The sequence below is a fragment of the Euprymna scolopes genome, chromosome 46, assembly GCF_053919585.1.
Source record: "Euprymna scolopes isolate OS-2025 chromosome 46, ASM5391958v1, whole genome shotgun sequence".
NCBI lineage: Eukaryota > Metazoa > Mollusca > Cephalopoda > Sepiida > Sepiolidae > Euprymna > Euprymna scolopes.
In genome coordinates, this window is record NC_136527.1 from 49,339,477 (window position 1) to 49,351,553 (window position 12,077).

Below are 12,077 nucleotides of genomic sequence, written 5' to 3' on the forward strand. Positions count from 1 at the left end.
AAATATAAAAACTCGTAATTTCTTCTTTTAAAGTGGGTTGTTTATTATCTTTATGGAATATACTTCCAGAATAAACTATTAAAGTTGTTTAAAAAATATTAGAAATATTATTTTTATTTAAAAAAAAACAGTGTTTTCAAAGTGCCTGCGCGCCTTCATGCAGCCATTTTGTTTACGTAATGAAATCAATTGAATTTTACGAGTTAATTTTTTTTCAATTTTTTCATTTTAAAAATCTTTCAAAATTTTTTTATTGGTTCAATTTTTACGATATTTTCAGGTTCAGTGTGAAATTTGATCCTCTTTCCAATAAAAAGAATATTATATTCTAGACAAGGGTGTTTTTTTAATCCCCCCCCCCAATTTTGAAATGACTATTAAAATGAAAATAATTAATTTTCTCACCTCAAATGTATATATCAAAAATTGAAGATAAAAGATCAATAAATAAAATAAGCTAATTTAAAACAAAAAATACAGTTATTTGCAAATTTACCTGTAAAGCCCAACGTTTAAAACCTTTTTTTTTAAACACGTTGAATTTTTTTTATGTGAAACCTTATAATGTTCTTATACTGCACAGAAAGTTTAGTTTAATTACGACACTTATTTTTATTTCATTCAATATTTTTTTTCGATATTAAAAAAAATCACTCTATAAAGTAGTAATAAAATATATTAAATCAAAAACTCATGTGTTTCTTTGAGAAAAGAAAAGAAATTCTTCGACTGTTATCTTTTTTCATGCAAAACTTATAAGTAAAATGTGAATATTTTTTTACCTAAGGAGACCCATATTTCTTCATGCATGAGGCTAGATGGCGAACGCAAACGTGTGGTTTTTAGTTACTTTGGTCCATCCGTAGCTCAAAATAAGAACAAACACTACTTCCAGTATAAACATACACGTAAAAATGCTTATGCAAATGGCGCTATTTTCAAATATTTGTTTAAAAAATTATTTTATTTAAAAAATACATGGAATTTAAAATATAAATATGGATAAATTCTTAACAATGAATAATGGAAGTACCCATTGAATAGTATTTTTTATATGCAATTGATTTTTTTTTGAATTTATATATGCATATATTTATCGAAGCAAGTTAAATTCGTTGATTTTCTTTAAATCTTTATTTTTTTAAAGAAAACCGATTTAAAAATACAAATATTGCATAATTTGCTATTAAACCTGTTAATTTTTTGAAAACTCGATCTTTGCTCCTTTAATTGAAAAAAAAAATTAGGGTTTGAATTACATTTTTCAAGTACTTATAAGCTTTGCAATATAGGAGGTTGAATTATTCAATTTTTTTTTCACGCATTTGTAATGGTGATTGCTAGTGGTTCTCGATTGATTAACTGCGTCGGATATATACTCGAGAGTCAAAACAATGATAAGACTATTCTCTTGTCACAGCCCTGCTTATAAAATAAAATGGACTTTCTGACATTTTCGGGCTTCTATAGAACTTATGAGCGACGCGTTATTTTTTGTTTTGATTGTGCAAAGCTAGATCTGTTATTAAACTTCTACTTGGCAGGAGGAGTAATTAAGTTTCTTCTTTTTTGTACAAACAATGTCTTTTTTTAAATCCAATATCTTAAGACTTTACTTTACTAATTATCTTTGAAATAGTACCAGACAACTAATATTTATCTTTCAAGGTATTTTTTTACAATGAATTTATTTAACTTCTAAATTTGAATTTGTCAGTTTCTGATACCGGCCAGGAAACATTTTTCATTACAACTTTTTTCCATGTATACTTTTTTTTTTTAAGAATGTAATTCTTTGTTATAACTAATGGTCATTGTTGTAAGTGCAAGACGCGCATTTTTGCTGGTTGCTTGGTCACAATTACCAAATAAACACCCCCTTAAAATATTACCCCCCCAAAGATGGCCGTAAAATGGGTGCTCATGTTACGTTAAATTAATATATAAAAATGATCCCCCTCATTTTCACACGATAATTTTTTCATATCTGAAAAAATTATTTGCTTCCTGAAATTTTAAACGTTGTTTTCGTTTTCAGCGGCCAGAAAACCCTTATTAGTCATTTTAAATTTGAGGGTGGAACCTTTCCTTATATAGAAGACCCCCCCTCCGAAACCTAATAAAAATAAAAAATAAAAGGAAAAAAACTAATAAAAATAAAATAAAAAATAAAAAGAAAACAAATACAAATTTTATTTCGATAAAAAAAGAAAGAGACAAAAAAAACAAAAAAACAAATAAAGCTGTTTCGTTTCATTTCGATAATAAAAAAAAACTGAGAAAAAAGGGGGGGGGGGAAACGAAACGATTAATATTTACATTTCCGGTGTTCGATGTTTTACTGTCTTAATTCGAATTCGGGGTAAATTATTTCCTTGAGCTGAATTACACCCATGGTAAGTAACCAGTCAAGATTATCGATTAACTTTAAGCTTTAATCTTTCAAACACGATAAAAAAATCATCGGAAATCGATTAAAAAATATGATAAGCGTTCAAAACTATGTTCATCCGATAACACGATAAAAAAAAAGGAAATCTCTAAAAAAAAATATGATAAACTATTATTCACCAATTCCTCATTTTAAATGTGTTTGGTAAACTGCACAACCATCAGATTAAATTTAGACTTAAATGTTTCGAACACAAAAAAAATTAAAAAATGCAACGAATTAGGGAATTAATAAAGATGAAACTTGTTAAATAAAATAATATTAATTTTATCTGTGATATTCACCAAATAGATCGGCTCTATTTTGAAATGATTTCCTTTTTTATTTTTCCTCTTCAATTTTGTTTTCTGCGAACTTGCTCTTCCGTTCGTCATCTTGAATGTTAAGTTGAATTTGTAAAGTCAATCACATTTGAAAAATCGTTTCCTTTATAAAAGCAGATAAAGTTAATCGAAAGCAGATTATAAAACAAATACGTAAGTATTACTACATGGCGCATTGGCGCACTATGTTTTTTTTTTTTTTCATCGGATTATTATCCAATGGTCACTAATCTATCAGATTTTGTTTTCAATACTGACTTAAACATAAAAAAAGGTCAATACGTAATTCTTTATGTTATCAGTGGTAGTCAATTCTGTATGCGTTTTCACGTACATAATTGATAACATTTTTATTGATTTTTGTTCTTTAATGAAACATGAAATCAGAAATAAACAACAAAAACAAAACTCAATCAGAATAAAAGCTTGCCTTACTAGGTGACCATAAAGTGGGTGCTCATATTACATTAAATGTATAATGAAAAGTGATCCCCCACTTTTTGAAAAAGTAAATTTTTTATATCATGAAAACTATTTCTCTGCGCCACTTTTAAAGTATATATTCATTTTCAGCACTCCCCGAAAACTAATAGAAGTTGTTATTTTAAAAAAAAATTGGGGGGGGGGGCGGTGTAAAGATTTTAGACATTGACTAAAATATTGACCATTGCTTTTTTTTGTGTGTGGTTAATGTTTAGAATCTTTAAAATGACGACGTTTTATGGTTTTCAAGGTTACTGTAAACGAAGATATACTTCAAAAGTGGCACAAAGAATTAGTTTTCATATGAGCAAATTACTTTTTCAAAAAGTGGGTGATCACTTTTCTATATGAATTTAATGTAAAATGAGTACCCATTTTCTGGCTATATGGTGATAATATTTTTTTTTTTTTGCTGCCTGAAAGCTGTTTTAGTAAATTGTTTCTTATTTTCCACCTTAACAATCACCTTTCACATGACGACTTCTGTAGGTTTTCGGGTATGCTGAAAACGAATATCGCCTAATGTAATTCTTTCATATAATTGTATGACATGCAGTGTTGTTTTCTCATTTTTAAAAGTTCAATATTTGTATTCTTGTTGTGTGGTTTCAATACGATGGATCGATGTGTACACACCTGTAAGTATACCAAAGAGTTTTCCTATTAATTTATTTGGAAATGCAATTACCAAATTTTCTGTTCGTTTGTTTAAAGAATGCTGATAATTAAAGAAACTTATTATGTTGCATTTTTAAGTTCTCTCAAAAATACATTCAATAAACCTTACAAATAAGTTTGACTAAATTAAAACATAATCATGATTCTTAAACACAAATTACAATATTACGGTTCTGGATTTTGTAGATGAGGAATAATTCTTAGTATTATTTAGATTATTAAGACTACTGTTCTCATCTTGAGTGTTATTTATTGTGCAAACATTGTAAAAATAACACTTAAGATGAGGACAATAGACCAAACAAAGGGCAATTGCTCTTGACATATCAAAGGCCTTCGATAAGGTATGGCATAAAAGCCTACTTCACAAGATTTCCAGCTACGGTATAACTGGAAATGTTTTCTCAATCATTAAATCATTTCTCTCTGATAGGCTCATAAGAGTAGTGGTTGACGGGCAGAAATCAGAGGCCCTCAGTAGTAATGCTGGAGTTGCAAAGGGTCCTTCCTGGGCCCAACTCTCTTCCTGATCTACATCAATGATCTCCCAAAACACACACTTAAATCATTTGTTTATATGTATGCTGATGACACGACCATTTATGGCAACACATCAAAGGCCGTAAATTATAAAGTTCTCTCTGACTCTCTCTCCTCTGATCTCGAGCATGTAGTACAGTGGGGGAAGAGGTGGCTGGTTACTTTTAATGCATCTAAAACCAAGCTCCTATCTTTACATCATCAACACTCTGATCCCCATCTGGCATCAATTGAAATGGATGGCTCTCGACTAGGGGAGACTCCATGTTTTGATAAGCTTCTTGGCCTGACCTTTACGGTTGACCTGAAATTGAACACATACATCAAGTCTTTTGCCGAGGTGTCTGCAAAAATAGTAGGATTCTTCTACTGCTCCAGAAGATATCTCACTGTTGATGCAATTCTCTATATAAAAGCCAAGTACATCCAAGGATGGAGTACTGTTGCCACATCTTTGCAGGAGCTGCTAAAAACACTATATCCTGCCTTGACAGAGTACAAAATAGGCTTTGTGGCTTAGTGGGGAATGCCCTTTTCTCTTCCCTGCAACCCACAGGAGAGACGTTGTGAGCCTGTTTTTGTTTTATCATTACTTCCATGGCAAGTGCTCATCTGAGCTCCAATCCCTGGTCCCCCCTCGCCGATCTTTCACAAAAACACTCCTCTACTAAAACCACTGTCAAAAATTTTCCTCACTCTTTATCTGTGCCAAAACCGAAACATAGATTCCATGAACAAAGCTTCTTTCTTAGAAGTGCACGCCTCTGGAACTCTGTTCCATCTTCCTGTTTCCCTCCTGACTACAACCTGGATGTTTTCAAGTCCAACATAAACAAATCTCTGACAAACCAACCCCTTAAGTAAGACACTTTATCAAATCTCAACACTAACGTACTGTACACACAAAAACCCTTATCCCCGAGTGGCTTCCGAGCCTTGATAAGTGGTGACCACATTGTACAAAACAAAAACAAATGAAATTATACGAACAAATCACAATATTTTTCTTATTGTTGAAAATTTGTTTTTGTTTTTTCTCACAATAATGGAAATTCCATACTTACTATAATGTGATTGTAGACTTTAACTTTAATTCTGTTTTGAAAAGTGAAGACAACATAAAAGAAGTATATAGAAGCCAGAAGTAACTGTAAGAAAGAAATAAGAGAGAATTTGCAGAAACCAACAAAAAATGCATTGAAGCAAAGAAATTAGGAACTCGTGACTTCTGGAAAATCTACAACAGTCTAGTAAATAATTTGCAATCAAAAATTCCCCCACTATCCAACAATCATGAGGTTGTTTGCTCAGCAACCAAGAAAGCTAACATGTTTGCCTTCAACTCCATACTGGACCCTGCTAACTACCTCCTCCCTGATTTTCCTTTGTGGACAGACGCCACACTAAATGATCTGAAAATCACCTCTTCTCAGGTGCATGCTATCATAAAAATTTTGACACTTCAAAAGATGTGGACCTGATCTCATCCTAACTCTACTATTAAAAAAGTGCTCCACTGAAGTAGCTCCAGTTCTTTCCAAACTTTACAACAAATGCCTTAATGAATCTTGCTTTCCTGCCCACTGGAAAACTGCTTCTGTGGTACCAGTTTTCAAGAATTCTGGTGAATGATTTGGCCCAGTAAATTATCATCCCATTAGACTCCACCCACTTTTTGCCAAGATATTTGAGTCCATAATTAACCAAGCTTTAGTCCATTACCTTACAGATGCTAAAGTTCTGACCGATCAACAATATGGATTTAGGCAAGCCTGTTCCACAGCAGACATCCTAACTGTAATCTCTGTACCCTCTCGACGTAAATACCCCTAACAAATCCATCAACCAGCTAAATCCTACCCCTTCACAGTAGAGATCCCTAGATGTAAGAGAGCCTTCTATTCCAATAGTTTCTTCCTGAGAACCACTAGACTTTGGAATTCCCTTCCGGTTCCTGCTTCTACAACTGTACTGACATGCAGAAGTTCAAGTGTAACATGATACGACATCTTGCTGCCCAACTCCCCACAAAGTACTCCTGAAGCTTATGTCCCTGCTAGTATCCCCTACATCAAAGTGACAATGTGCCTTGTTTGGGGTGAAAATTTAATAAAAAAAATAAAATAAACTATTTTGTATTTTGAAGGACATAACCTTTGATAGATGAAAAGTCTTTAGTTATTATTGATGGGGCATGATGTAGGAAAAATCATAACTTACTTGGCTAGCATGTGTGTGTGCGTGTGTGTGTGTGTGTGTGCATTTGTGTGTGTGTGCTTCAAAGTTTTGTTGATGTAACAAAAAGATTGAAAAGAAAGGCTAAAATGATGACAGTTTGTTTTATGGTAGATAACCTTTTATTTGGTAAGCTAGAATGGAAGTTGACTGCTAGCAGCAATCAGCACAGCTTATAAAACAAATATTAAAAATCTCAAACTGTGAGGTGTCGGTTTTGCTGCTATAGAAATAATGGTTTCCACCTTAGCCTTGAAATGCTGCTTTTGTATAAAAGTAATTGAATGCTTACAATTATCACAAATACAATCTGTGATTTATCCTGTTAATATGGTTTATGGCTCAGTAGTAGAGCCCGTGGCACAGTCACTGAGATCTTGATTTTAAATCTCACTGATCAGTTATAGAGATGAGAGCATGTAATATGGCTTTTACCCTTGAATCGTGTCATTACGTTTCAACGACGCACTTCATAGTGTTTAAAAATATCACCCCCTCATCGAACATGTCTGTCAGAAATGCCCTTTCATGCATGTCTTTTTCGTCACCTGCTTTTCACTTTTTCGACCATACACACATTTCCTATCTCACTTCATCTCTGATTGTTTGTCCGTGTTGTCCTTTTTTCTGCCTTTTTCTCCTCCGTCCTGTGACATAAGCATGTGCGTACTTGCTTAATTTGCATATGTACTAAGACGGCTGCTGCTATTATTTTCACTAGTCAGTTATTCTAAGGGTGTTACTGGTTTTCTCACATGTGCACTATGTGTATTATATTACAAGAACATGTGTTTGTGGATAGTTGAATTATGTATGCAGCATTTAAATGAAATTTGCGTATTATATCTCTTGTTTCTTTCATAATTTATTTCAGCTGGTAAGACCATTCTGGAAAGTAATTTAATCCAGGGATTTTGAAAATTGTTTAAAAAACAGATTATTTTAGTTTTTCAATAAGTGTGATTCATTATTAATTTTTCTTGGTGTTGGATTGTATGTTTCATTGTTAATTATTCTTGTTATTTATTACTACCGCTGTTACTATGTATTACTGTGTATCTATCTTTTAGATCCCTAGCCATGTGTTATGAAATTTGGATACGTTTCAAATGTTACCTTTGATAATCATCTGGGAGGATGTAAGCAAGTAAACTTTTAATCCCCTTCCTAATCTTGAGGTCAGAGAGGATAAACTCCTAGTGATTGTCACAAGGAAGAGACGTGCTTGTTAGTTCTATTTGGATATAGGGCACCTTACTTTCATCGGTTGGCAAAAAAACATCATTTCTCAGATTAGCATGAGAAAAATATGCGAAAATTTCAACTGCAAAATCATCAAAGTGATTTCTGGTTTACTCCTCAAAATATTTCGCCTCAAATCATATGAGAAACTAACAAAAATTTCTTCTCTCCCCTCCCTCTTTTCACAGCCAACTTTGTTTGCATGGGTAAAAGATTTCTGTCCATAAAGGAATAACAAAAAAAAGAAGAGAAAATTAAGGATATGCAATAAAAAATGTAAATTGAACAAATCCCCTGACCATGCAGAAACACAATCATCTTGCAATCAAATTACTCACTGAACGTCATGGAAGCTGCATGATTGGCTCTAGTGGTTCAGTTATGGTTTGAATCTACAAGTTTATGAAACGTGTTAAAGGAGGCAAATATTGATTCCTTTCATATTTCTTCTCACTTAGCCATCACAAAAATTATGTGATTAAAAACAAGAAAATGCACTAAGACGGTTCTAATTAAAATACATGACTATTTTTACAAAACTTCAATATTCACACACACTGTAAGTATTGTTGAGCAGCCCTAGAGTGATACGATAATTGTTTAAATGTGCCAATATTCTATCCCAACTCAATAGCACTCTGATGATATTCTTAGCCAACTCAATAGCACTCTGATGATCTTGTATGAGTAAGGCTTGATTGTCAGCGGTTGCAGGTTTAGAGTGTCAATTCAGAAACACGCTTTACTCTAGTTAACTTTAAATTTGTCATGTCGAGCAACTTGATTTATATTAAGCTTAGTTGCACGTTATTTACAGTTTTCTCTGTGATGCTTCCAAACTGATGTCTACCACCTTGTTTATACTTTAAAAACTTAGTTAAGCAAGAATGATGGAATACAGAAGAGATTTATCCAATTTGATATTCCTGCAAAATGACTGAGCAATGTGCTAGGGGCAACCAGCAAATTCTTAATTATCATTTTCGTACATTGTTACCAAGTGAAACATATATTGCGCCGTCGATTTTTCGTCAGCCAGAAAACATCTCATACACTTTATTTTGTTATGAAAATATAAAATCTTTTTTTTCTGTTTCTTTACTGCCTTATATAGAGACGAAGAGTGTGGATCGGGAGGTGGGTGAATAGAGTCATGCATGTGTGATGTTGATTGCCAGCTGACTATAAGCTTCTCTATTCTTTTGCCTTTTTCTTCTAGGCTATATATGTGCCCTGCTTTTTTGTAGGTGCGCTCACCTTCAAAAGTTTCTCAGGTCAAATAGTTGACCTTTCACCAATAACGATGTCAATTCTGACAACCTGATCATATAGTTTAGTGCGTTTGCTACCATCTGTCATGCATGCTTTAATGTGTGTGCACCTTCAACATGCGATATCCCTCCCCTCTCTATTTAAAAAAAACATTCACATATACTTTTCCACTCTCCATGCGTCTCAACACTCTCTAGTGCCCATCAATTTACACATTGTTTTTTTTTATAATTCAACAAAACAATAATTACAATGCAAAAACAAATGCAATAATGAAACTATCTAACAATCTAAATCTATATAAAATCTATATAAAAGCAAAGTACATCCAAGGATGAAGTACTGTTGCCACATCTGGGCAGGATAAGCTGCTAGAAGCAGCTTATCCTGCCTGGACCGAGTTCAAAATAGACTTCATAGCTTAGTGGGGGATACCCTTTTCTCTTCCATGCAATCTCTTTCCCACAGAAGAGACGTTGCGAGCCTGTCTTTGTTTTATAATTATTTCCATGGCAAGCGCTCGTGTGAGCTTCAATCTGTAGTCCTCTCTTGCCAATCTTTAATAAAAAACACTCGTCAAGCTGAAACCACTTTCAATAATTTCCCAACTCTATCTGTGCCTAAATAAAAACGTAGATTCCATGAACAAAGCTTCTTTCTTAGAAGTGCACGCCTGTGGAACTCTCTTCAGTTTGTCTGCTGACTACAACTTGGTTTTCTTCAAGTCCAACATAAAAAGATTCTTGACAATATGCCCCTTAAGTAATTAAATTTACCAAATTCCCATTGCTAACAATTACAATATTATCCCATTGACTACAGTATACTACATAACACTTATCCTCGAGTGATCTCTGGGCCTTGATAAGTTGTGACGCCTATGTAAAATCAAAATGCATATTACAAGTCCACAGTTCCTTTGCTAACTATATATATATATATATATATATATATATATATATATATATATATAGTTAGTGGAAATCGTAATTAATAAAAAAAGTGAAGAAAGTGCTCAATACTGTTGTAGAGCAAATATGCGTTTTATTTTTTATTACCGTATCTTTCTGTTAAGTTGCATTATTTTTCAGCTAACTGGCCATATTTTTGGCCGTCTGGAGCTTCCTCAGACTTTTACAGAATATTTAGTATTTATGTAAAAGTCTGAGGAAGCTACAGACGGCTAAAAAAAAACAACCGGGTAGCTGAAACAATAATGTAACTTAACAGAAAGATACGGTAATAAAAATAAAACATATCTCTCTCTCTCTCTCTCTCTCTCTATATATATATATATATATATATATATATATATATATATATATATATATATATATATATATATTTCAAATCAATAAAACACAATTATAACACAAAATAAACAACAACCAACATTATAAAACATTTAAAATCAGCGAATGCATTTCATGGGCCAATTTTTTATTCAGTATGATATGTTCATATTTTTTTTATTGTTTCGTTATTTCTTTACTTTTTTCATTTACATCAACTTAATAATATTCGTACATTTTTGTTTAAAAAATAATCTCTTTCTGCAAGCTACAGTTTATTCTAATATCAATTTTATATACATGTTTTCGACTTGTAACTATCTTGTTAACTTAAGTCATTACAGTTTTATTATTAATATTTTTTCTTTTGTCAAATATCAATATCCAATGACTGGTCATTGACATTTTTCATTTAAATATCGAGCATCATCCCTTGAAATCGTTCAACTTTACCATTACTTTGTGGGTAATAAAATGATGTTTTCACATGGTGTATGTAGAGGTCCTCCAATCCTTTCTTCATAACTTTGTTAACGTTTTCGAGTCCAGTGTCTGTTTACAGCTGGTGTGGTGCCCTGCATCTATGGTAATTTTCATCCAACAACAGATGCACTACCATTGCTGCCTTCTTATTAGGGTCAGCAAAAGCCTCCGGCCAACCACTATACCTGTCAATGAATGTCACTATGTACTGGTTACCCAGATGTGTAGTCTAGGACCCAATACCAGTTTAGCAAAAGTAAAAAGAGGGAGATTGCACCCCTGCATTGGAGAGGGTTGCTTCCTAGGGTTTTAGTTTGGTATGAAATACCAAAGTCATATAACCTTATCAATAGTTTGTGGTTGGGTTGCAACAAGTATTACACTATCTCCTCTATCACTATGTGTTTTATTTTGGACGATTTACTGTTCTTCATCCGCATCTTTAAATCTAAAATTTACTTATCTGCCTCTTGTTTCCGAATTAAATCTAAACCTGATAGATGATTTGTGAAAGACATATTTGTAGACATCATTCCTGTTGTCTTTCTCAGAAGCTGGATAAGCCAATGTAACAATATCTGCGAGCTTCGTTTTTAGTCTATCAAAATAGAATCTGCTCTATTAAAACAAAAGCATGTTACTGACAAAAGAACAATGCAACAACACAAGTCAAAATCAATTTTTGTTAAGAAACAAAAAATAGAAAAAATAATAAACTTTGAAAATGTTTTAGCATATTTATCCGTTTATTGTTTATCTTTTGCGTGTCACATATATTTATATATGTGTGGTGGGGGAATCACCCTCCAAAATGGACTGTTCTATCCATTATATAAACCATAGACCTTTTGATCCCAGGTGTGGATTAAACACCAGAGCGACCCTCGCCTGCTCGGTGACGTTTACTACTCTTTTCAGTTGTAACCTTTTTACGTTGTTGTTCCAGTAATACATTGTTTAAACTCTGTTCTGTTTTCTTTGTGGCTTATTGCAAACCATAACAATATGTAAATATGTATCAGATTTTTCGAGGAGAAACAGGAGTGTAAAACAATAGAATGCCACCGACCTTATTGT